General features: G+C 43.9%; 1 long non-coding RNA gene and 1 pseudogene across 3 annotated transcripts in view; one reads left to right on the top strand and one right to left on the bottom strand.

Moving 5' to 3' along the window:
- The window catches only part of LOC149751133 (uncharacterized), a 75209-nt gene extending 60586 nt beyond the window's left edge, over positions 1 to 14623 (bottom strand). Inside the window, exons 1-3 of one of the 2 annotated variants that reach the window (XR_016398657.1) lie at positions 14424 to 14623; positions 13377 to 13476; positions 12230 to 12493 (exon numbers count right to left, since the gene is read on the bottom strand). This is a non-coding gene — a long non-coding RNA (uncharacterized LOC149751133). Of the gene's footprint in view, positions 1 to 12229; positions 12494 to 13376; positions 13477 to 14423 lie in introns of those variants that run through there. The other variant, XR_016398658.1, reaches the window with a different exon arrangement.
- On the top strand, positions 985 to 4033 carry LOC103699436 (receptor kinase-like protein Xa21 pseudogene; annotated as a pseudogene). The gene is made up of 3 exons (XR_016398762.1): positions 985 to 2410; positions 2776 to 3309; positions 3583 to 4033. The product of XR_016398762.1 is annotated as a receptor kinase-like protein Xa21 pseudogene (transcript).
- Positions 14624 to 23355: the final 8732 nt, after the last annotated feature.

Genomic DNA, 23355 nt, shown 5'->3' with positions numbered 1-23355 from the left:
AGTTCATCAAGGGTGATGGAGGAAGAACGAGTTCGAATGGCAGTGGCGAAGGAGTCATAGCAGGTTGGTAAGCCATTTAGAATGTAGAGAATGACGTCTTCTGCTTCAGGGTTGGATCCCGCAGCTGCCAGAGCATCAACCTTTGATCGAACTTCATTAAGGTACTGTTGCATTGATAAATTGTTCTTCCGAATATTGTGCAGTTCATTCTTTAGCTGGATAATGTGTGTCCGAGTGGCTGAATTCAGACGATTTTCAAGAGTCCTCCAGATCTGGTGACAGTGTTCTAAGTTGACTACAAAAGGAAGAAGAGAAGGGGAGATTGTAGAGTACAGCGCAGTGGACAGAAATTGGTCTGTAAACAGCCAATTGTCGAATTCCTCGGAATCATTGGAAGACACTGAGGGTGCTGTATTATCTAGAAAGGTAAGAAACCCACTCGCCTTGAAGACACGAGTGATTTGTGAGCGCCAGGTAAGATAGTTCTCAGCTGTGAGTTGAGTTGGAACCAAGGATTGAATCCTTGTGATGAGGAATTTTAGATTTGGGGAGATAGCAGAGTTGGAGAAACTTCTGCGAGCATCAGTAGAATTGTTTGTTGATCCGGGAGATGCCATAGCTTCGTCGTCGAGAGGAGGTAAGACCACTTCAAGAATAATTGAGTCGGATGACATGAACTATGAGAAAAAGAAAGGTTGTCGGGAGCTCACCAAAACACAGGGAGGATTCCTGCTCTGATACCATGAAGAGGTTATTAGCCTGGACTAATATACCCCGGCACAATGATGAACAGTAGCTGGCACAGACGCTCCAGTTACTGGAGTACGTTGAAGAAGAAGGAGAGTGAAAAGAATGGAGAAGATAATGAGATTACATTTCATTCCACACAATCCATGAGAGAGCGTGAGACGGAGGTTTTATAACTCTCCTGGGAACATTCTGGATGGAAGTTTGTTTGAAGTTTGTTAGGGAGAAACGGAACCCATGTACCTGGAGCTCCGTGATGAGTCTGGAAGGAATTCTGAGGGAGTTAACACATCTGACATAGGTAGTACTCTTCCCCACCTCATATATCTCGAGATGGCCCGCAATCACTTCACCGGACTGATACCTTCTTCATTATCCAATGCTTCTGGACTAGGTTCAATTCAGTTTCAACTAAACAAACTCCATGGAAAAATCCCCCGTAACCTTGGAACCTTACAGAACCTATCGATCCTGTCACTTTTCGGGAACCAACTAGCAGCCAAGGAGGCCGACGATTGGAGCTTCCTCGCTGCTCTAACCAACTGCAGCAAATTGAGAGAACTAGAGATCGGCAACAACAGCCTCTCTGGTGTCTTACCCAATTCCATTTCCAACCTCTCCACAGATATCCAGATCCTCGATTTTTCGGAGAACCAGATATCTGGAAGCCTGCCTTCAGATATTGGGAATCTGAAAAACCTGGCTGTACTTTACATAAGTGCCAACCTTCTCACTGGTAACATTCATGCCTCTCTTGGAAATCTTAATGCACTGCATGTACTGGTTATGTCCGACAACAATTTCTCCGGCCAAATTCCACCATCACTGGGAAACATTAGTCAATTGAATTGGCTCTCTCTAGGAGGAAACATACTAAGCGGAAGCATTCCAACCCACCTTGGAAACTGCAAGAACTTGCAGTTACTAGAACTCTCCTACAATCAGCTTACAGGACCTATACCCATAGAGATTCTTAGCCTGTCTTCCCTATCTGAACTCCTACACGTATCACACAACGCATTAAGTGGGTTCTTACCTTCAGAAATTGGCAACCTGATAAATCTCAATAGCCTCGATTTTTCCGAGAATAGACTGTATGGCGAAATCCCCGATAGCATCGGCGAATGCGTGGTCCTCGTAAACCTTAAAATGGGCGGTAATTTATTTGAGGGGATCATCCCGACATCGTTGGGCAATCTAAAAGGCCTTCAATTTCTGGACCTCTCAAGCAACAAACTGTCGGGGCATATACCAGAATATCTCCAAATGTTTCACTCCCTCCAGTTTCTGAATCTCTCTTTCAACAACCTTGAAGGCGAGGTTCCGCTAGGTGGGGTCTTCGCAAATATGAGCGCATTTTCACTTATTGGAAATCGAAAGATCTGTGGTGGAATCCATGAACTGCACCTGTCACCCTGCCCCTCTACCCAACCCCATGGGAAAAAACACAAAGCTGCTATCTTGGTGGTGATCATCGCAGTTTCCAGTGGAGTTCTAGCTGTGACTCTGATTCTCTTCTTCGTGTTACCTTACCGGACCCGAAAGACAAGAATGAGACGTGCATCCATGGAAACCATGAGAACAGAACATGTTAGAGTCTCTTACGCCGAATTAGTCAGAGCAACTGATGGGTTCTCTTCAGCAAATTTGATTGGTGCTGGGAGTGAAGAGGTTATTAGCCTGGACTAATATACCCCGGCACAATGATGAACAGTAGCTGGCACAGACGCTCCAGTTACTGGAGTACGTTGAAGAAGAAGGAGAGTGAAAAGAATGGAGAAGATAATGAGATTACATTTCATTCCACAGAATACATGAGAGAGCGTGAGACGGAGGTTTTATAACTCTCCTGGGAACATTCTGGATGGAAGTTTGTTTGAAGTTTGTTAGGGAGAAACGGAACCCATGTGCCTGGAGCTCCGTGATGAGTCTGGATGGAAGTTTGTTTGAAGTTTGTTAGGGAGAAACGGAACCCATGTGCCTGGAGCTCCGTGATGAGTCTGGAAGGAATTCTGAGGGAGTTAACAGGGAGTTTCGGTTCTGTATATAAAGGGGTCATGGATTGGGATCATATAAAGATGGTTGCTGTAAAGATACTGAACCTTCAGCAGCAGGGGGCTTCAAGGAGTTTCATAGCTGAATGTGAGGCCTTGAAAAGCATCCGACACCGGAACCTGGTCAAAATCATAACTGCATGTTCTAGTGTTGATTTTAGAGGTAATGATTTCAAAGCATTGGTTCTTGAATTTATGGAGAATGGAAGCTTGGAACGATGGCTACATCCGGAAATGAATGAGCAATGCCCGATGAGGAATTTGAATTTAGAACAGAGAGTGAGCATAGCCATTGACGTGGCTTCTGCCCTGGATTACCTTCATCATCACAGCCCGGTGCCAATCGTGCATTGTGATCTCAAGCCCAGCAACATTCTTCTGGACGGCAACATGACTGCCCGTGTGAGTGACTTCGGGCTGGCGAAGTTTCTCTCTGAATCTACCAACTCATTCTCCATATCTGCTAGCTTGGCGGCGATAAAAGGATCAGTTGGGTACATTGCTCCAGGTGAGACTCCATGCACAAATTTTTCTACTTCTTAGTTGCTTCCAACGTAGGCTAATATAGACTAATAATGAGCAGCTAAAGACAGATAGGCTAATCTGGCTCATTCATTTTATTACAACATAATTCTACCTTTTGATTTGAATTTATGCTTCTAATATAATCTTTCGGTGGCATAGAGAAATGATCCACTTCTTTGTTTTGTTTGTGGAGCGATTTATCTTGATTGTTTAATTATGTTATTTTTGCCGTTGTCTTTGTACGAACATATATCAGAGTATGGTTTGGGAAGCCAAGTATCGACCCAAGGAGATGTGTACAGCTATGGAATACTTCTCTTGGAGATGTTTACGGGAAGGAGACCCACTCATGAAACCTTCAATGAGAGCCTAGATCTTCGTCAATTTGTTGAGATGGCTTTTCCCACACAAATTATGAACATCGTAGATCCGCAGTTGATACGAGAGGAAGAGTATGAAATTATTGATGACATACAACACAGGATATAAGAGTGCTTAATCAACATTGGGCTACAATGTTCTTGCAAATTACCCAAAGAACGAATGCATACGGGAGATATTCTTAAAAAAATGACTGCAGCGAGGCAGATACTTGGCAGGGTCTAAAGTCAGAGAGAATGGCCCACAAATATTAGTAAGATATTATGAAGGCTTACGTAAACATACATTATGTAGCTGCCGTTACTTCCCTAGGCCGCTAGTTTTTGCTGTTGCTTCCTGTGCCCATCCCCTTCGACCTGTCTTCATTTTTTGGTTTTTGCCTTTTGTTTGTGCCTGCAATTGTTTGAGGGGGCTCTCTTTGGATGCTCTACTATCACATTGCCCCGAAGGATATCAGGATGAACTGCTCCATGGATTTAAAATGAGTCTTGTCATAGTTGCACGAGTTATGTTTTCCTTGACACACGGGAGAGGTCACTTTTTGCCTCCATCTTGCTTGCGATCTATATATTTCTACCTCTTATTTTGATCCTTCTTATCTTTTAATCCTTCCACGAGGAGAGGAAAAGAAACGGATGAGTATAAAATGTGTTGTGATTAATGGAAATGTTTAGTGTTAATTAACGTGATTACTGTTGTTTAATCTTTCTCAATAATAAAAAGCGTGTTAACTGTGTACAAAATCAATATAAGTTTATATAAAGTAAGGCATATGTATAATTAAATTTGAGAGACTGAAAGATGAAATTAAGTATGACTACGCCATTAAGTGGGAATATCATTAAGTGGGAGTCCAACTCATAATAAATAAAAAAAATGGAAAGACAGAAGGAAGAAAGAAAGAAAAGAGACTCCTAGTTACCTCTGTGATGTGTTTTGAATGGCATGTGGTACTGGCATGGGCATATCCCTATTGATCTATTATGCAATTATGCTTGTCATAGTTGTAAAACCGGATGATCTTATGCAGGACTTTCCAATGCCCATGACTTCAAGAACAAACATCAACAGAACGCTTGCAGAAAAATTATAACGCGAAGAGAAGAAAAACTTTATTAAATAATAAAAGTATTACAACTTACTTTTGAAGCAAAATTTTCTCTTTAAGGAGAATTAACCAATCTCTTCAAAATACTTCAACTTCTTTTTTTAAAAAAAATAATAAATAAAGTTGGCACATCTTTACATATATAAAGGCCGAAGCCTTTATTTCGTTTCACAATAAGGGTCATGTTCAGACAATGCGAAGGAGAGAGAGCCTCGAAAGCTCTCTTTGCCCCTCCCTCCGTCTCTCTCGGTCTCTGGCACCATCTCCCTCTCACTCCTTCCCTTCCTCCCTCCCAATTTTCTGTTAACTCCCCTCGAATTCCCTCCAGAACACCCACGGAAGCATCAGCACATGCAGTCGGTTTCTCCCTAACAAACTCTCATGTCTAGAAGGTTCCCAGGAGGATTATAAAACCTCCGCCTCATCCTCCCTTGTGTGTATGGAATAGATGAAATGAATTGTGGCTATCTTCTTCATCACCTTTCTTCTTCTTCCTTCTTCTCAAATATGATTCAGGCTTCGAAGCCTCCGTGCCAGTTACTGTTCACGGTTAGTGCCGGGGTATAACGGTCCTGGTGACTAATTATTTCATGGTATCAGAGCAGGGGAATCCTCCCTGTGTGTCCGTGAGCTCCAACCAGTCTCCATCATTCACAGTTCATGTCATCCGACTCGATCAACCTTGAAGTGATCTTACCTCCTCTCCACGACGAAGCTATGGCATCACCTGGGTCAGCAAACAAACCCAACGAAGCCTACGGAAGTTTTTCCAACTTCGCTATCTCTCCAAATTTGAAATTCCTCATCACCCGGATTCAATCTCTGGTTCCGACTCAGCTTACTGCTGAAAATTACCTTACCTGGCGCTCACAAATCACTCGTATCTTCAAGGCGAGTGGTTTCCTTAGTTTTCTTGATGATAAAGCACCCTTAGTAACCACCATTGATTCAGAAAAATTCGAAAACTGGTCACTCACAGACCAATTTTTATCCACTGCACTATACTCCACCATCTCTCCATCTCTTCTCCCTTTTGTGGTCAATTTAGAACATTGTCACCAGATCTGGAGGACTCTAGATACTCGGCTGAATTCAGCTACTCGGACTCACATCATCCAACTGAAGAATGAGCTTCATAATATTCGGAAGAACAATCTGTCAATGCAACAGTACCTCAACGAGGTCCGGTCAAAGATCGATGCACTGGCAGCCGCTGGTTCCAGCCCAGACACTGAGGATATCATTCTCTATATCCTCAATGGCTTACCAACCTGCTATGATTCTTTCGCCACTGCTATTCGCATTCGTTCTTCCTCCATAGCCCTTGACGAATTGTATGCTCTCCTCTGTAGTGAAGAAATCATTATGAACTCCAAAGACAAGCAACACTCTGCTTTTGATAGCTCCTTCGCTCTCATGGCAGCCAGAGGACGCGGCTGTGGTCGCTTCTTCTCTTCATCTCGGGGACGGGGTCGCACAAGACCAGGAGGCTGGTTTCCATCCTCTCAAAGCAGGGATTCCAAATCTCCCATTGAATGTCAGATTTGTCACAAACAGGGTCACTCCGCAGCCCGCTGCTAGTTTCGAATGGATCCTAGCTATCAAGGAAACTCTCACTCCTTTACCCGTCCCCAAGCTCACATAGCTCACTCATCTACTGGATCTTCCTCTGGAGACTGGGTTATCGACAGCGGTGCATCATTACATATGACACCAGATTCATCTTTGGTTCATCAACCAAGTTCCTACTCTGGCTCTGACAAAGTCCTACTCGGTGATGGCTCCTCCACTGATATCAGTCATACTGGTTCAGGTATCCTTCACACTCCCTTACACACATTTCACCTCTCTACATTATTACATACCCCACACATCTCCCATAACCTTCTTTCAGTCCATAAACTGGCTTCAGACAATAATTGTATCCTCATTTTTGACTCCTCTGGTTGTGTTATCAAGGACAAGATATCGAACAAAATTCTTTTTCAGGGAAGATGCTCTGAAGGTCTCTACAAAATCCCATTCATTTTCAATCAGTCGTCTTCCTCCTCTGCATTCCCCAAAGCCTACACAGCGTCTACAACTTCCTCAATCTGGCATCTTCGTTTAGGTCATCCAGCCAACAAGGTGCTACACCACCTCTCCAACATACTCCGGTTTCGCCAGCCAACTTCCTTCTCGACTCTCTGCAAGTCATCCTGCCTTGCCAAAAGCAGTCGCCTTCCTTTCCGTTTACACTCAAGAACTACACGGTCTCCTCTTGAACTCATCCACTCCGACGTCTGGGGCCCCTCTCCTCCAAGCTCTGACAGTGTCACTCGGTTCTATGTGTTGTTTGTCGACGATTTTACTCGTCACTCCTGGGTCTATCCCCTAGCTCGTAAATCCGATGTATTCGATATATTTCTACAATTCAAATCCCTTGTTGAACGGCAATTCAATCATTCTGTTAAACGTTTTCGCTCTGACGGCGGGGGAGAATTTGCTAACCATCGTTTCCACTCCCTCTTCTCCTCCCTTGGCATTGTCCATCAATTCTCAGCACCATATACCCCAGAGCAAAATGGGGTAGCAAAACAAAAACACCGTCACTTACTTGAAATCACTCGTAGCATTCTAATTCACTCCTCTCTTCCCACAAAATTCTGGATCGATGCCCTGCTCACAGCCACCTACCTAATAAACTGCCAACACCCATTCTCAATTTTAAATCTCCATTCGAGGTGCTGTATCACCAAACACCAGACTATACGTTTCTCAGAACATTTGGTTGTCAATGTTACCCCTGGCTACGTCCTCAATCCAATAGCAAGCTTTCTCCTCGTTCCACACCTTGCATCTTCATTGGTTACTCCCCAAATCACAAGGCTTACAGGTGTTACAACCCAGCTACTGGAACAGTGGTAATCTCCAGGCATGTCCGCTTCGATGAAACTCACTTTCCTCACTCTTCCTCTTGCTCCACAAACTCAACCCAGCCACCTCTACTACCATTTCCCTGTCTTGTTCCACCCTCCTTACTACCCAGCACTTCATCCAATACTCCCAATCCCTCTCCCTATCAATCACCACAACCTTCCATAGACCAATCTTCTCATGTCTCACCACAGCCGGAAGCACTAGACTCATCTTCCTCCACAACCACCACACCTCCACCTCCCACTCGTCATCACATGGTCACCAGACAACAAACTGGTTCCCTTAAACCCAGACATATATTCTCCCTTCTCAGTACCTCACCCGAAACCTCTGAACCAACATGCTACACAAAGGCTGTCACTGATACACAGTGGAGAAAAGCCATGTCTACCGAGTTTGATGCTCTGCTCAAGCAGCACACCTGGGATTTGGTACCCCGGCCCCCTTCTCAACAAGTTCTCGGCTGCCGGTGGACATACAGAATTAAGAGGAACTCAGATGGCTCCATAGCTCGGTATAAAGCCAGATTAGTAGCCCAGGGATTCAAACAACAATTTGGCATTGACTACTCTGAAACTTTCAGCCCAGTCGCCAAATTTCAAACAATCAGGCTCCTCCTCGCTCTATCAATTACAAAACAGTGGCAAGTTCGACAACTGGATGTCTCTAACGCATTCCTTCACGGGAAACTAGAGGAGCTGGTCTACATGGAACAGCCACAAGGCTTCAGCAACCCTCAGCATCTAGACCACATCTGCCTCCTTCGCAAAGCCATTTATGGCCTCAAACAGAGTCCCAGGCAGTGGTTTGCCACCTTCTCAACTTTCCTCCTTCGAAATGGCTTCAAATCCAGTGCTGCTGATCCGTCTCTCTTCTTTTCACACCAAGGAACGGTCTCCATATATATACTCATCTACGTGGATGACACCTTGCTCATTGGAAACTGTCCTAACTCCTTAACAAAATTATTTCTTCTACTCCAAAGTGAGTTCCAGATGAAGGACCTGGGCCAACTATCTCATTTCCTCGGCATCCAAGCTTCATTCTCTAACCATGGAGTTACACTCAATCAAACGTCCTATGCCCTGAAACTCCTTCAAAAAGTAGGCATGCAGGATTGCAAATCGGTGGCATCACCCCTTCCATTGAAACAACCCGTCTTCCCCAATGGGTCTGATCTATATTCTGATCCTACACATTACAGATGCCTCACCAGATCTCTCCAATATCTGACAATAACCAGACCGGACCTCTCCTTTGCAGTCAACTATCTTTGCCAATTTATGCATAACCCCCTACAAATACATTTTCAGCTTCTCAAGAGAGTTTTTCGCTACATCAAAGGCACCGTCAATCTCAGTCTCTCCTTCAAACCTGGATCTCTCCAGCTCTCTGCTTTCTCCGACTCAGACTGGGCAGGGGATTCCAACGATCGGCGATCCACTATAGGATACTGCATCTACCTTGGTCCCAACTTAATTTCTTGGTACGCAAAGAAGCAGCCGACGGTCGCCCGCTCCTCCACCAAAGCTGAATATCGAGCTCTAGCAGTCACTGCATCAGAGATCATCTGGCTTCGTCGCTTACTATCCGAACTCCAAATACCACCTCGCACATCCACTCCATTACACTGTGATAACATCTCAGCCTTGGCTTTGGCATCTAATCATGTATTCCATGCTCGGACCAAACACATAGAAGTAGATTATCACTTCGTCCGGGAGAAAATACACTCCGGTGAACTCCACACAGCTCACATAGCCTCCGATGACCAGCCAGCTGACATTTTCACAAAGGCTCTCTCAACTCAACGACATCGCACTCTCTGCAACAAGCTGATGCTGCTAACCTCATCATCACCTTGCAGGGGGATGTTAACTCCCCTCGAATTCCCTCCAGAACACCCACAGAAGCATCAGCACATGCAGTCGGTTTCTCCCTAACAAACTCTCATGTCTAGAAGGTTCCCAGGAGGATTATAAAACCTCCGCCTCATCCTCCCTTGTGTGTATGGAATAGATGAAATGAATTGTGGCTATCTTCTTCATCACCTTTCTTCTTCTTCCTTCTTCTCAAATATGATTCAGGCTTCGAAGCCTCCGTGCCAGTTACTGTTCATGGTTAGTGCCGGGGTATAACGGTCCTGGTGACTAATTATTTCATTTTCCTCCTCTCTCTTTCTATTTTTCTTTCTTTCTTTCTCTCCCTCTTCCTCTCTCTCACTGGTTTCTCGATTCAAAGGTCGGAACAGTTTCGGACGGTTTTTGATACGGCTCGATACACCTCAAATTGAGCGATTCGGGATGGTACTGTCGACCTTGATGCCATCTGTATGATATTATAATCCCTCTTGCGGAGATGAGGGTAGCTTGAGAGGATTTAATTTATGCAGTCATTATGTCACGCCCCGAGCCCGAGGCGCGGCAGACGCCGCACGCCCGCACGGCGGGCCGCACGGGCGCGCAAGGCAGCAAATCATATCAAAGCAGATACAGCTATTCAAAGATGACATAATTATTTAAATTGTTCAAAAGCGGTCTTACAAAATTTCAAAATAGCATATGCCAACATAATTCAAATATCCAAACTAATCTAACTGAAATGCCAATAACTGAAAAATCATCGGAAAATCTAACGCACTCCCCCAATCCTGTACGATCAAGCTTCTGGATATGAAAAACAGAGAAAATAAAATAATGAGCTACACTAGCTCAGTAAGCAACAAAATATCCCAAAGTGGGGTCAGAGCATATCAGATCAAAATATAGAATAATGTCTGGAATAAATCATAAATAACATCGTTTTACTATTTTCAAAAATTATTATCATTTTTCCGAAAACTCTGATACCAGAATTTCAACAGGATAGGCTACGGCCACATAACCCAGTGGCATGGGTTGCACAGAGTGCCAGAAACCACTATTGTTAGTCACCGGTGGAAACGGTGTCCAGAAACCACTATTCTAATCACCGGTGGCGCGGTGTCGAAACCGGTTCCTCACAGATTACAAGTCGACAGGTCCAACATATATCCCCATTGGCGGGGCCAGAACAGAACAGAACAGAACAGATCATAGCCATGCTGAGAATACATATATATATATATATAAAAACAGATTTCATAAATTTTTCAGTCATAGTTTATGGATTTCAGAGCATAATTTTCAAATAAAATTTAACATGCCAGACCCATTTTACTAAATACAAAACATATTTCTATTTATCAAATAATTTGAAAATCATACTTGAAGTATTAAATTACTTACCTCTTCTCGCTTAATTCCTACTTCAGGTAGGCGGATCAGGTTCACCTGTTAACATTTAATTAATTTTTTTGTAAATTTCAGAGCTAAGCAAAATTCAAAAATAATACTATTGGACACGGCCAAACTGGACCCAGAGTTGGCCCATAATGGCATGGCCCGATAGGGCCCACATCGAACACGGCCCAATGGGCCCGCATAGACTCAGCCCAATAGGGCCCCCAAGGTTGGCTTCTAATTGGTTCATTTATACAATAAAAATACATTTCAGGGGCCAATACCTAATTATATAGTACTATTTCGTATAAAGCTTGAGTAAAGGGACCAAACAAATATAGTTGGGGACCTTTATGTAATAAATCTTTCCTATAGGGATCAAATACAATTTGCAGAAGACTCTTTTGTGAAATAATATACTGCCAAGGGCTTAACTGCAAAATTTCATTTATTGGCCAAATGGGTTCGGGTTTCGGGTTCCGGGTTTCGGGTTCGGATTTGGGTTCCAGGCTCGGATCTGAACTGGGCCCAAGTTGGGCCCACAAGGGTACTGCCCAACTGGGCTCAACCGGATTGGAGTGGGCCCAAGTTGGGCCTGCAGTGGACAGGACCCAACGGCCCATCATATTGTGCTCACGGCCCACATTGGCCTTTTTCTTCATCGAGCTCCCCATGAACAGGGGAGATGGGAGAACGGGAGAGGAAGAAGAAGGGGCCGGCTGGGGGGGGGGGGTCAGCCAAGACGGCCGGGGGCTATTGCCCGGCCGACGGCCGGCCGACTGCAGTGGCGGCCGGCAGCTTTTGCGACGACGGGCATCGAGGGAAAACCGAGTGATCTCGGTTTGGGGCCAAAGCAAAGGAAAGAAAATCAAGCATGTTCCGGCAAGATCGAAGAGCAAAAAGGGAAGAAGGCTTACCGGCGGTCGACGGAGGCGGCGGATCCCGGCCGCAGGTGGCTCGATCCGACAGCTAGCCGCGGCGGCGGCGGCGGTGCTTTCCGGAGAGGAAGGAGAGCTCAAAATAGAGGACTCGTGATGGGGTTTCGGACAGCTCGGACGGGAGGGCACGCCGGTCACCAAGGAGAGGAGGAGGAGGGAAGGAGGGAAGAGGAGGAGGAGGAGATGGAGGAGAGGGAGGGCTCGGAGATAGTCTCAGGAGGAGGAGGAAAGGGGCTTTATAGCCCTATGGTAATGGCTCTCCGCCGCGTGTGTCACGCCCCGAACCCAGCACCCGGGTCCGGTACGCGACCGGCCGCATGAGCCCTAGAGCAGTGCCCTAAAGATCATGCAAGGCCTATGATTAACAAAAATTCCAATAAATCCACAACTAATTTAGAAATTCAAATAGACAAATCCGACATGTCCAAATAAACAAATTAGTTCAATTACGAGCTCTTCAAATGTTCATCGACATCAAAGAAGGATAAACAACTAACTAACTAATGACTCTGGTGCTTGCACTCTGCGCCCATCCCTTCCAAAACTATGCATCCTGCAACTCTGGTAAAGAAAAAGAAGAAAAGGGCGGTGAGCTTTACAGCCCAGTAAGAACCCCTACACATCCACACCAACACAATAATAGTATAGATTTAAAAACCACGATAAATCGATGCACATTTCATGAAAACATAAACAGTTTCCAAAACTCAAATAATCAATATAAGTATGTACATCAAACATCAATAAAAGTCCAGTCACACAAGAATGATATAGTATATCATAGCTCATAAACCTTCATTACTGTTTTCAATGCTTTTTCTTTCTATTCAATGTTAACTTGATCCGGATCAATTATCTTTCCGACTTTGGGCTACATCCCGGTCACGTTTCCGGCCCGTGACGGGGCAATCGATAGTATCACATTTTCGGCCTGTGATGGGGCAATCGATAGTATCACATTTCCGGCCTGTGATGGGGCAATCGATAGTGTCACATTTCCAGCCTGTGACGGGGCAATCGATAGTATCACATTTCCAGCCTGTGACTGGGCAATCGATAATATCACATTTCCAGCCTGTGATAGGGCAATCAATGATAACGAGATAAGCCCAAAGTTCCTGTTCATTTAATCAATTCACACACACACATCAATTCCTTTTTTTTCCATCTTATATCTAGCCTAGACTAACCATGGTCACGTTTTCGGCCCGTGACAGGGCAATCACTATAACATGGTTAGTCCATACCACCACATCCATAAATTCAATTATACAGGTATAAGTTATACACATACATACATCCATCACACTACCAACCACAAGCCAACACGATCAAAATATAATTAAATATAAAACTATTTTGCTTTGTCTGGATCATAGCATATCAAACATATATAGTGCAAAAATATGTATATCATGTAGGATTGGCGTACAAGGATTCTTACCGAAATTGTAGACAGACTCAAATACAGATCTGGATCACAACCTACGAGCTGGGGTGCTGAGTCCCCTGATCAAAACCTCCTGGCACCGCTGACTCTTCCCCTACAACATCAATTATAAATCACAAACTAAATTATTTAATATTTAAATATTCTAAACCATAATTCACATCTACTATGGGGTCCATCACCAGGTCCCCAAACATCTCAATCCCTCCAGATCTAGGGCAGTCGGGGTGGCCTGACTCCCACCTTGCACCATCGGCCTATGTCGTCGCCAGCCGTGGCCGCAGCCATGCCGGCGACGATGGCCGGTCCCGATGAAGAGACCAACATAAAGGGATGATTCCTCTCTCTTCATGGTTGGAAATACATCTCCCTCCCTCAAATCCTTTTTGATCCAAGGGCAACAACCATGGTGGCTGTGCCCTCTCCTTTCCCAACCCGACAACACCACTGGCCGAACCATCGTCGGCCGTCTTTGCTGCAGTCGCCGGCGATGGTGGCTGGCCAAAGAAAGAGAGGAGAGAAGATCCCTCTTCTTCTCCTTCCCTTAAAACCGAAAGGGTCCTCCCCCTTTTCCTGCATTATTGACAGAAGGCAAGCATCCTCACAGCCACCGTGATGGTGGCTCGGCTCCCCCCCACCCAACAGCAGCCACGGTGGCCCACGACCGCCGCCGTCGTCACCGCCGGTGGCCATCCGACGAGGGGAAGAGGAGGAGAGGATGGGATCCCGAGGAAGAGGACCTCGGATCCACCCTCCCTCATCACATACACATCCTAGAAAACCCTCTCCGACCTTCATACGAACCCGACCAGCCCCACCGCCATGCATCTCGGCCATCCCGGCGGCCGGCGGCGGCCAAAAACTGGAAAGAAGAGGCCGAAACAGGGGTACCCTGTTTCGGGCTCTTCTCCGATGATTCACCGGCCAAAAACCCCTCCCACACCCTGTTTCGGGCTCTTCTCCGATGATTCACCGGCCAAAAACCCCTCCCACACGACCCAAAAACCAAGCAATGAAACGCAAGGAAGAAGCCACGCTTACCTCGGTCCGATGGGGGTGCTCCGGCGGCCTTTCCGGCGACAAAATCGGAGAGGAAGACCCTCGGATCCCCAAGCTTCTTCACCCGATTTGTGGGGATCTTCTTGAAGGAAGGAAGAGCTTTAAAGCTTCCTCCACGGTCGGCCGGTTTTCGGCTCCGGCGCTCGATCTCCCCCGGCGATCGCCTCCAACGCCGCCGCTGCCCCCCCCCCCCCCTTTTTTTTTTCTTGTGTTTCTTCTCCAACGATCGTGCCTAGGGCACGATCATATATGGTGGATGGGCCCGGCCTTTTCGGGCCGGCCCATCCACCCCTCTCTCTTTTTTTTTTTTTTTTTAGGGGTATTACATACTCTCCCCCTTAAAAAAAATTTCGTCCTCGAAATTAACTTACTTGAAGCCTCAAATTTTAAAAAAAAATTGCATCCATTATATCATTCCTGAGATTTCAAATAGTCTCCCTCTCGGAGTACCTACCCACAAGATTTTGACATACAAAAATTACAGCATCTCAAAACTTGATCCTTTCTATTTACCACACATAGTAAGTTCTTTTGATCTCCTTCAAAAGAATTCCAAACTCCCAACCTTGGATTAAAATGCCATAATTATATCCCAAAGAAATTAATTTATCTTAATTCTACCCAGAGATCATAATTGGCTTGACAGACATAGGAGAAATCTTTAGTATCAAATGCTCCTAATATTCTATAATCAATTTTCTTTTTTTTTTAACTTTGCCTGTGATTAAATGATCAACCTTTATCCTAGGATTCCAGGCCCAAGCTTAATCACAGAGCTATCAATCCTGTTAACGCTAAAATTGAGATGCCCCAAAATTCTTCTTAGAATTATCAAAAATAGGGAAGCCACAACTACTTCCAGTACGCAAAGAATCAACGACATTCCCCTCTACTAGAAAACTAACTCAAGTCTTTTATAATAATACCTTTCAGATTAAGGTATTATTATTTTATTATTATTTTTTAATCGGTTTCAAAATAACTCAACCCACTACACTTTTGCTGCACTCACTGATTTAATTCATTTAATTCTCTAAAGTCACAAAATAATTTCTGACTAAAGTATCACTTTGCATTGAGACTAAGAAACTCCAAATTTTAGATTTCCAAGTAGAACTAGAGCAAAACCTCTAGATCTTTTTGTCCTCAATTTATATAGAGTGTACGTACCATAACTAACCTCCGATCCTTTAGTCAAGTTTAAGGTCACTATGTGATCTCCACAACCTTTTTAGAATCCAAAATATCTAGGTTTAATTTAAAGGGGGTAATTCTTGTATTCTCTTTGCAATTTAATTAGAAAATCTACATTGATTTTCCTTCCAACAGAATTGACCTCAAACTCAATGGGTTAGAACTGTTGAGCCAATATCACTATGAGTAGGAATTAACTCTATCAACCTCCAAATCCTTCTTTACCAAAATTCTTAATGTCTATGATCAATGCTACACATAATAACTGACATAAGCATCTCAAAAATCGAAATTTCTACTCAATTTTGTATTTTACAATGACAAAGATTTCAAGTTAACACACCCAATAATCTCCAACAATTATAAGAAAAATTCAGTAGCCCAATCCAAATATGAGAATTCAAATAATTAGAATTCCTCCATCAATATGCATACTCTATGGCCTCAAAATAATCAAATACATCAATAGGAAATAGACCTATTTGCAATATCCAACATGCCAATATCAGATATAATCCACATGCATTTTCAACTTCGAAGAACATTCCTCTTAATATTATGAAATCTTCTTAGCTCACTTCAATACTATGGAAGATCTACGTACAAATCTCACTCTAATAATTAGCAACAAAATCAAAAGTACAATCACATCAAAACCCATATAAAGTTTGAACTTCTAGGTCATTTAAATAATATCTAAATATGGTATAACCGATATGCCATTGTTGACCTTCGTACACTTATCTTAGGTCAAACCTATCTTATCATGATCAAAGACAATTTATACTTTTCTTCCACACTCATCGAAAACCAAATCCGATGCATATATTTTATCACAATGCCTAGTGATCTTACACCGTAAGCACTGAATTTAATTGTCATGTCCCAAGTGATCATAACCTTAAGCTATGATATATTTCTATCACAATCCCTAGTGATCTTAAACATATGGTCGGATTTCAATTTTGTCACTATCCCCAATGACCTTAAACCTCAAACTCTAATGCCACTAAGGCCATAGTCCTTAGTGGTCTTAAACCTTAGATTATAATATCATTTCTGTTACAATCTCAAGTGCTTATAAACCAAGGCTCTGATAGTTTTTCTATCATAATTTTCCACTCACACTCATCTGAACCTAAACCTTAGGATACCTGAACCTTAAGCTCTGATACCACTCTGTCACGCCCCGAACCCAGCACCCGGGTCCGGTACGCGACCGGCCGCATGAGCCCTAGAGCAGTGCCCTAAAGATCATACAAGGCCTATGATTAACAAAAATTCCAATAAATCCACAACTAATTTAGAAATTCAAATAGACAAATCCGACATGTCTAAATAAACAAATTACTTCAATTACGAGCTCTTCAAATGTTCATCGACATCAAAGAAGGATAAATAACTAACTAACTAATGACTCTGGTGCTCGCACTCTGCGCCCATCCCTTCCAAAACTATGCATCCTGCAACTCTGGTAAAGAAAAAGAAGAAAAGGGAGGTGAGCTTTACAGCCCAGTAAGAACCCCTACACATCCACACCAACACAATAATAGTATAGATTTAAAAACCACGATAAATCGATGCACATTTCATGAAAACATAAACAGTTTCCAAAACTCAAATAATCAATATAAGTATGTACATCAAACATCAATAAAAGTCCAGTCACACAAGAATGATATAGCATATCATAGCTCATAAACCTTCATTACTGTTTTCAATGCTTTTTCTTTCTATTCCATGTTAACTTGATCCGGATCAATTATCTTTCCGACTTTGGGCTACATCCCGGTCACGTTTTCGGCCCGTGACGGGGCAATCGATAGTATCACATTTCCGGCCTGTGATGGGGCAATCGATAGTATCACATTTTCGGCCTGTGATGGGGCAATCGATAGTGTCACATTTCCAGCCTGTGACGGGGCAATCGATAGTATCACATTTCCAGCCTGTGACGGGGCAATCGATAATATCACATTTCCAGCCTGTGATAGGGCAATCAATGATAACGAGATAAGCCCAAAGTTCCTGTTCATTTAATCAATTCACGCACACACATCAATTCCTTTTTTTTTCCATCTTATATCCAGCCTAGACTAACCATGGTCACGTTTTCGGCCCGTGACAGGGCAATCACTATAACATGGTTAGTCCATACCACCACATCCATAAATTCAATTATATAGGTATAAGTTATACACATACATACATCCATCACACTACCAACCACAAGCCAACACGATCAAAATATAATTAAATATAAAACTATTTTGCTTTGTCTGGATCATAGCATATCAAACATATATAGTGCAAAAATATGTATATCATGTAGGATTGGCGTGCAAGGATTCTTACCAAAATTGTAGACAGACTCAAATACAGATCTGGATCACAACCTACGAGCTGGGGTGCTGAGTCCCCTGATCAAAACCTCCTGTCACCGCTGACTCTTCCCCTACAACATCAATTATAAATCACAAACTAAATTATTTAATATTTAAATATTCTAAACCATAATTCACATCTACTATGGGGTCCATCACCAGGTCCCCAAACATCTCAATCCCTCCAGATCTAGGGCAGTCGGGGTGGCCTGACTCCCACCTTGCACCATCGGCCTATGTCGTCGCCAGCCGTGGCCGCAGCCATGCCGGCGACGATGGCCGGTCCCGATGAAGAGACCAACATAAAGGGATGATTCCTCTCTCTTCATGGTTGGGAATACATCTCCCTCCCTCAAATCCTTTTTGATCCAAGGGCAACAACCATGGTGGCTGTGCCCTCTCCTTCCCCAACCCGACAACACCACTGGCCGAACCATCGTCGGCCGTCTTTGCTGCAGTCGCCGGCGATGGTGGCTGGCCAAAGAAAGAGAGGAGAGAAGATCCCTCTTCTTCTCCTTCCCTTAGAATCGAAAGGGTCCTCCCCCTTTTCCTGCATTATTGACAGAAGGCAAGCATCCTCACAGCCACCGTGATGGTGGCTCGGCTCCCCCCCCCCCGACAGCAACCACGGTGGCCCACGACCGCCGCCGTCGTCGCCGCCGCCGGTGGCCATCCGACGAGGGGAAGAGGAGGAGAGGATGGGATCCCGAGGAAGAGGACCTCGGATCCACCCTCCCTCATCACATACACATCCTAGAAACCCTCTCTGACCTTCATACAAACCCGACCAGCCCCACCGCCATGCATCTCGGCCATCCCGGCGGCCGGCGGCGGCCAAAAATGGAAAGAAGAGGCCGAAACAGGGGTACCCTGTTTCGGGCTCTTCTCCGACGATTCACCGGCCAAAAACCCCTCCCACACGACCCAAAAACCAAGCAATGAAACGCAAGGAAGAAGCCACGCTTACCTCGGTCCGATGGGGGTGCTCCGGCGGCCTTTCCGGTGACAAAATCGGAGAGGAAGACCCTCGGATCCCCAAGCTTCTTCACCCGATTTGTGGGGATCTTCTTGAAGGAAGGAAGAGCTTTAAAGCTTCCTCCACGGTCGGCCGGTTCTCGGCTCCGGCGCTCGATCTCCCCCGGCGATCGCCTCCAACGCCGCCGCTGCCCCCCCCCCCCCCCTTTTTTTTCTTGTGTTTCTTCTCCAACGATCGTGCCTAGGGCACGATCATATATGGTGGATGGGCCCGGTCTTTTCGGGCCGGCCCATCCACCCCTCTCTCTTTTTTTTTTCTTTTTTTTTTTTAGGGGTATTACAGCGTGAATCACGGCGGCCAAGCGAGATCAGCGGCCGCTCGTGCGGCCATGGGGTGGACACGAAACCACCGCGATGTAGCCGCGGAGGGTCCGCGATGTAGCCGCGGAGGGTCCGCGGCGTCCTTGTGCCCGGAGAAGTCGGAGGGGATCGCAGACGCGATCCCCTGTTCTGCCCCTTCCAAAAGGGGTGTTGGGCTGAAGTCGGCAACCCCAGCCGACTTCGGCCTCCAATGTAATTCTTGGGAGGGACCCTTGGATGGTTATCAGCTAGTTAGTTGATCAACAAATTTATGTTGAGGATTTCCACACCATTCTGGATGATATAAGGAGTATCATTAGTATCCTGCAATCTTTTAAGGCTATCCATATTTACAAGAAGGTTAACAATCAGAGGCCGCCCAAGCCTTAGGCGACCGAGGCGGCCGCCTAAGGCCTCCGGCCCTCCACTCTCTAGCCTGGGATAGCCTCATCGCCCCTCATCGCCATCCCGGGATCGCCATGAATTTGGCTATCAGCTCCAGCTGCCTAATGCCCATGATGGGATATAGTGCCCATGATGGGATATTAGGATTCATAGCTGCCTGCCTGGCTGCTGCCTTGCCTTAGCTGCCTACGAAGTACAAACGATCCAGCCTCCAACCTCCAGGCATGGCCAATGAGCAACGGACAACGGGGCTATGGAGGAGACTGGACTAGCAAAGAATGGAAGCCGAAGGACTAAAGAATAAAAAGAATGAATTTTTTTTTTTTTAGTAAAGCGGATTTCTCCCGTAACTCTATCATCGTCTTTCTTTGTTAAAGTATGGAATTCTCTCCCAGAGCTGCGGAACTCACGACTCTATTAGAAAGTAGAGCCCTACACCCCTACGATCCTCCATAGCCCGTCTTCTCCATCCGCCGGCCGTAGTCACCACCCACCAGTCCAAAATGGCAGAATCCCATCCGGCCATCCCAGATAAGAGAAAACCAGTAAACCAGAGAAAGTCCTCCTTCTAATCTCTTCTTCGGTTCTTCCTTCTTCCCTAGTTCCTCACTTCCTCCTGAGTCCTTACTCCTTAGTTCTTCAATCTTCGGTTCTTCCGACTTCCGAGTTCCATCCTTCGCCCATTTCCGGCCGTTCGCCACTCGCTCAGTCGCTCTCGCCGTCGTCGGTCCTCCCCATTCGCACTCGGCCGAAGAGAGTGACGAAGGAATCAGGGAGGCGGCATCGCCGGCGTGACGGCGTCTCTTCTCCTTCAGTCCTTCTCGACCCAGCCCTCCGTCCTCGCCACCGTTGCCGGAGCCTGGAGGTGAGCTTCTGCCTTCTGAGAACAGCTTTAGGCCCTTTAGGGTGTTCTCTTTGTTCGGTTACTTGGGTAATGGGTTATTACTTATTTATTTTTGTTATTATATCATAATCATGATGCAGGAATCCGATTCCTACTTGGGTAATGGGTTACTTGGGGTTTATTTAATTATTTTTTATTTTTAGTTTTAGAAGTTTATTGCAATATCCATGAAATTCTAAAAGGATACCACAAAAGATAATAGACCAAAAAATACTGACAGAAATCATGACGAGAATAGTAAAGATGTCTTAAAATTCAGAACAGGTTTGGTTATCTAAAAGATCTGACATAAAAAAACTAAGGCCAAGTGGCCAACCCAATATGCATGCTTGGGAACAGACTACAGAGGAGGTATGAGAACGAACCCAAGCATGACTTGTATAACAAATTTAATGCTCAGGCACAGGGCCCAGCTCGATAACAAATTTAATGCTCATCCTTGATATCTTTCCTCCCTGGAACGGTAACAGATTCAGAATCTGTTTGAAGAAATGCACAAGCTAGTCTGAAAAAAATGGGGGTCATTTATTACCTGAATCCTGCACAGCTTCTTCCAATTTAATTTCAAGATCATTTCTTTCAGCAATAAACTTCTGAATCTGAAGCTCCAGCTCCTCAATCTTGGCCTGATATGTGCTAAGAGAAATCTTTGCAGCATCAGCTGACTCTGCCTTGGTTCAAGTCACAGGCTCTTGAGTCTTGATGAGAATATGGCAGTCCTTTGCTCACCTGATTTTAGGAGAATAGATATCAAGTATTCCTTTTCTTTAATAGTGGAGATTGCTTGTCTATATCTTTGTTCTGTTACTTCTGTACCAGACAATGCATGTTCAGTGTCCAGTTTTCTCTATAGGGACAAAAGGATGAGGACAAAAGAAAAATATCTTTCGGCAAAAAAAAAAAAATACTTTTCAATTATTCATCTTTTTCTCTTTTCCACATATTTTATTGTCTATTGTTTTGTGTATAACTTTATGTTTATTCTAAAAAATTGACAGTAGCTTTTCATGTCTAGGGTCTCCATTAAAATTGACTGCTTTGGTTTCATCTAAAGAAACTACAATTGAAATGAAAATAGAACCTATATTTCGTGAAAAACGTGTGATTCGTAGAAAAAAATAATTTGATGAAAATAGTGATGATGAGATAGAAAGATCAGCCGAAGAATCTTCTAGAATTGATTACTTTTTATATATAGTAGATCAAGCTATTTTTTCAATTCAAAATAGGTTTGAACAATTCACCATATACTAAGATGTTTTTGGTCTTTTATCTAATTTTAGAAAGTTAAAATCTTTGAATGAAGAGGATTTGAAAAAGTATTGTCTTAATCTTGAAAACTTTGTAAAGCATGGTGAATATTCTGATATTGATGGTCTTGATCTGTTTTCAGAGTTAAAAGTTTTAAAAGAAGTTTTACAAACAGAAACTAGTATCCTTATTGATACTTTAAGTTTTATAAAAAAAATAAATTCTTTTCCAAATGCATACATTGCTTACAGGATATTGTTAACAATATCTGTAACAATTGCTTCTGCTGAAAGAAGTTTTTCAAAATTAAAGTTGATTAAATCTTATTTGCAGTCAACTATGTCACAAAAAAAATTAAATGGATTAGCTATATTATCGATTGAAAATAATATTTTAATAATCTTGAGTACAAAAGTGTGATTAGTAATTTTGCATCTCAAAAAGCTAGACGAATTATTTTAAAATAAATTTTTAAAGTATTTTACACTTATTAAATTTTTTTTTTTAAAAAAAAGGGCCTCATTTAGTGAATTCGCCTTAGGCCTCCAAATGCATTGGGCTGCCCTTGTTAACAATGCAGCGAACTGAAAAACTTCTTTCTCATTGTTATTCTTTTCCGTAAAGAATGAATATACATTTATAGAGATACAAGAGAAGCTATTTTAGGAAACTATTAATCCCAGCATAACGGGATTCCTAAATCTAGTAATTCCATAAAATATTTACGGCTACATTTAGCTATGAATTCCCGAATGAAGAAGTTTCTATATCTGTTTCTTCCATGTTCGGCTGATGGAGGGGCTCATACCCACGGTTAGGAGTCCTTGAATGAAGGGATTCCTAAATAGGTTCTTTCCATTCTTGGCTGGTTGAGAGAGACTCACGCCAACACTCCCCCTCAAGTTGGTGTGTAGATATCTCTAACACCTAACTTGTCAAGTGCGTCATTGAAGTTTCGGCTGGAAACTGCCTTGGTAAGGATATTAGCTAATTGATCCTCCGATTTGACAAAAGGGAACTGAATGATCTTCTCTTCCAGGTTCTGTTTGATGAAATGTCGGTCTATCTCCACATGCTTGGTTCGGTCATGTTGAATTGGGTTGTGAGATATGCTGATGGCCGCTTTGTTATCACAGAATAAATTCATTGCAGAGTCAGGAGGAAAACCGACCTCTGTTAGCAACCCTCTAAGCCAAAGAAGCTCACATAATCCTTTCGCCATGCCTCGGAACTCGGCTTCAGCACTGGATAAGGCTACCACCTTCTGCTTTTTACTCCTCCATGTAACTAAGTTTCCTCCTACAAATGTAAAGTAGCCCGAAGTAGACTTTCTATCCAGGATATTTCCAGCCCAGTCCGCATCCGTGTATCCTTCAATATTCAGATGAGTATTCTTGGAGAACAATAGTCCTTTTCCAGGTGATGACTTTAGATAGCGGAG

The sequence above is a fragment of the Phoenix dactylifera genome, chromosome 16, assembly GCF_051530095.1.
Source record: "Phoenix dactylifera cultivar Ajwa chromosome 16, Ajwa_hap1_PhDact_Kaust_v1.1, whole genome shotgun sequence".
Lineage (NCBI taxonomy): Eukaryota > Viridiplantae > Streptophyta > Magnoliopsida > Arecales > Arecaceae > Phoenix > Phoenix dactylifera.
The sequence above is the reverse complement of the archived record's forward strand: the minus strand, read 5'-3'. Positions and strand labels throughout refer to the sequence as shown.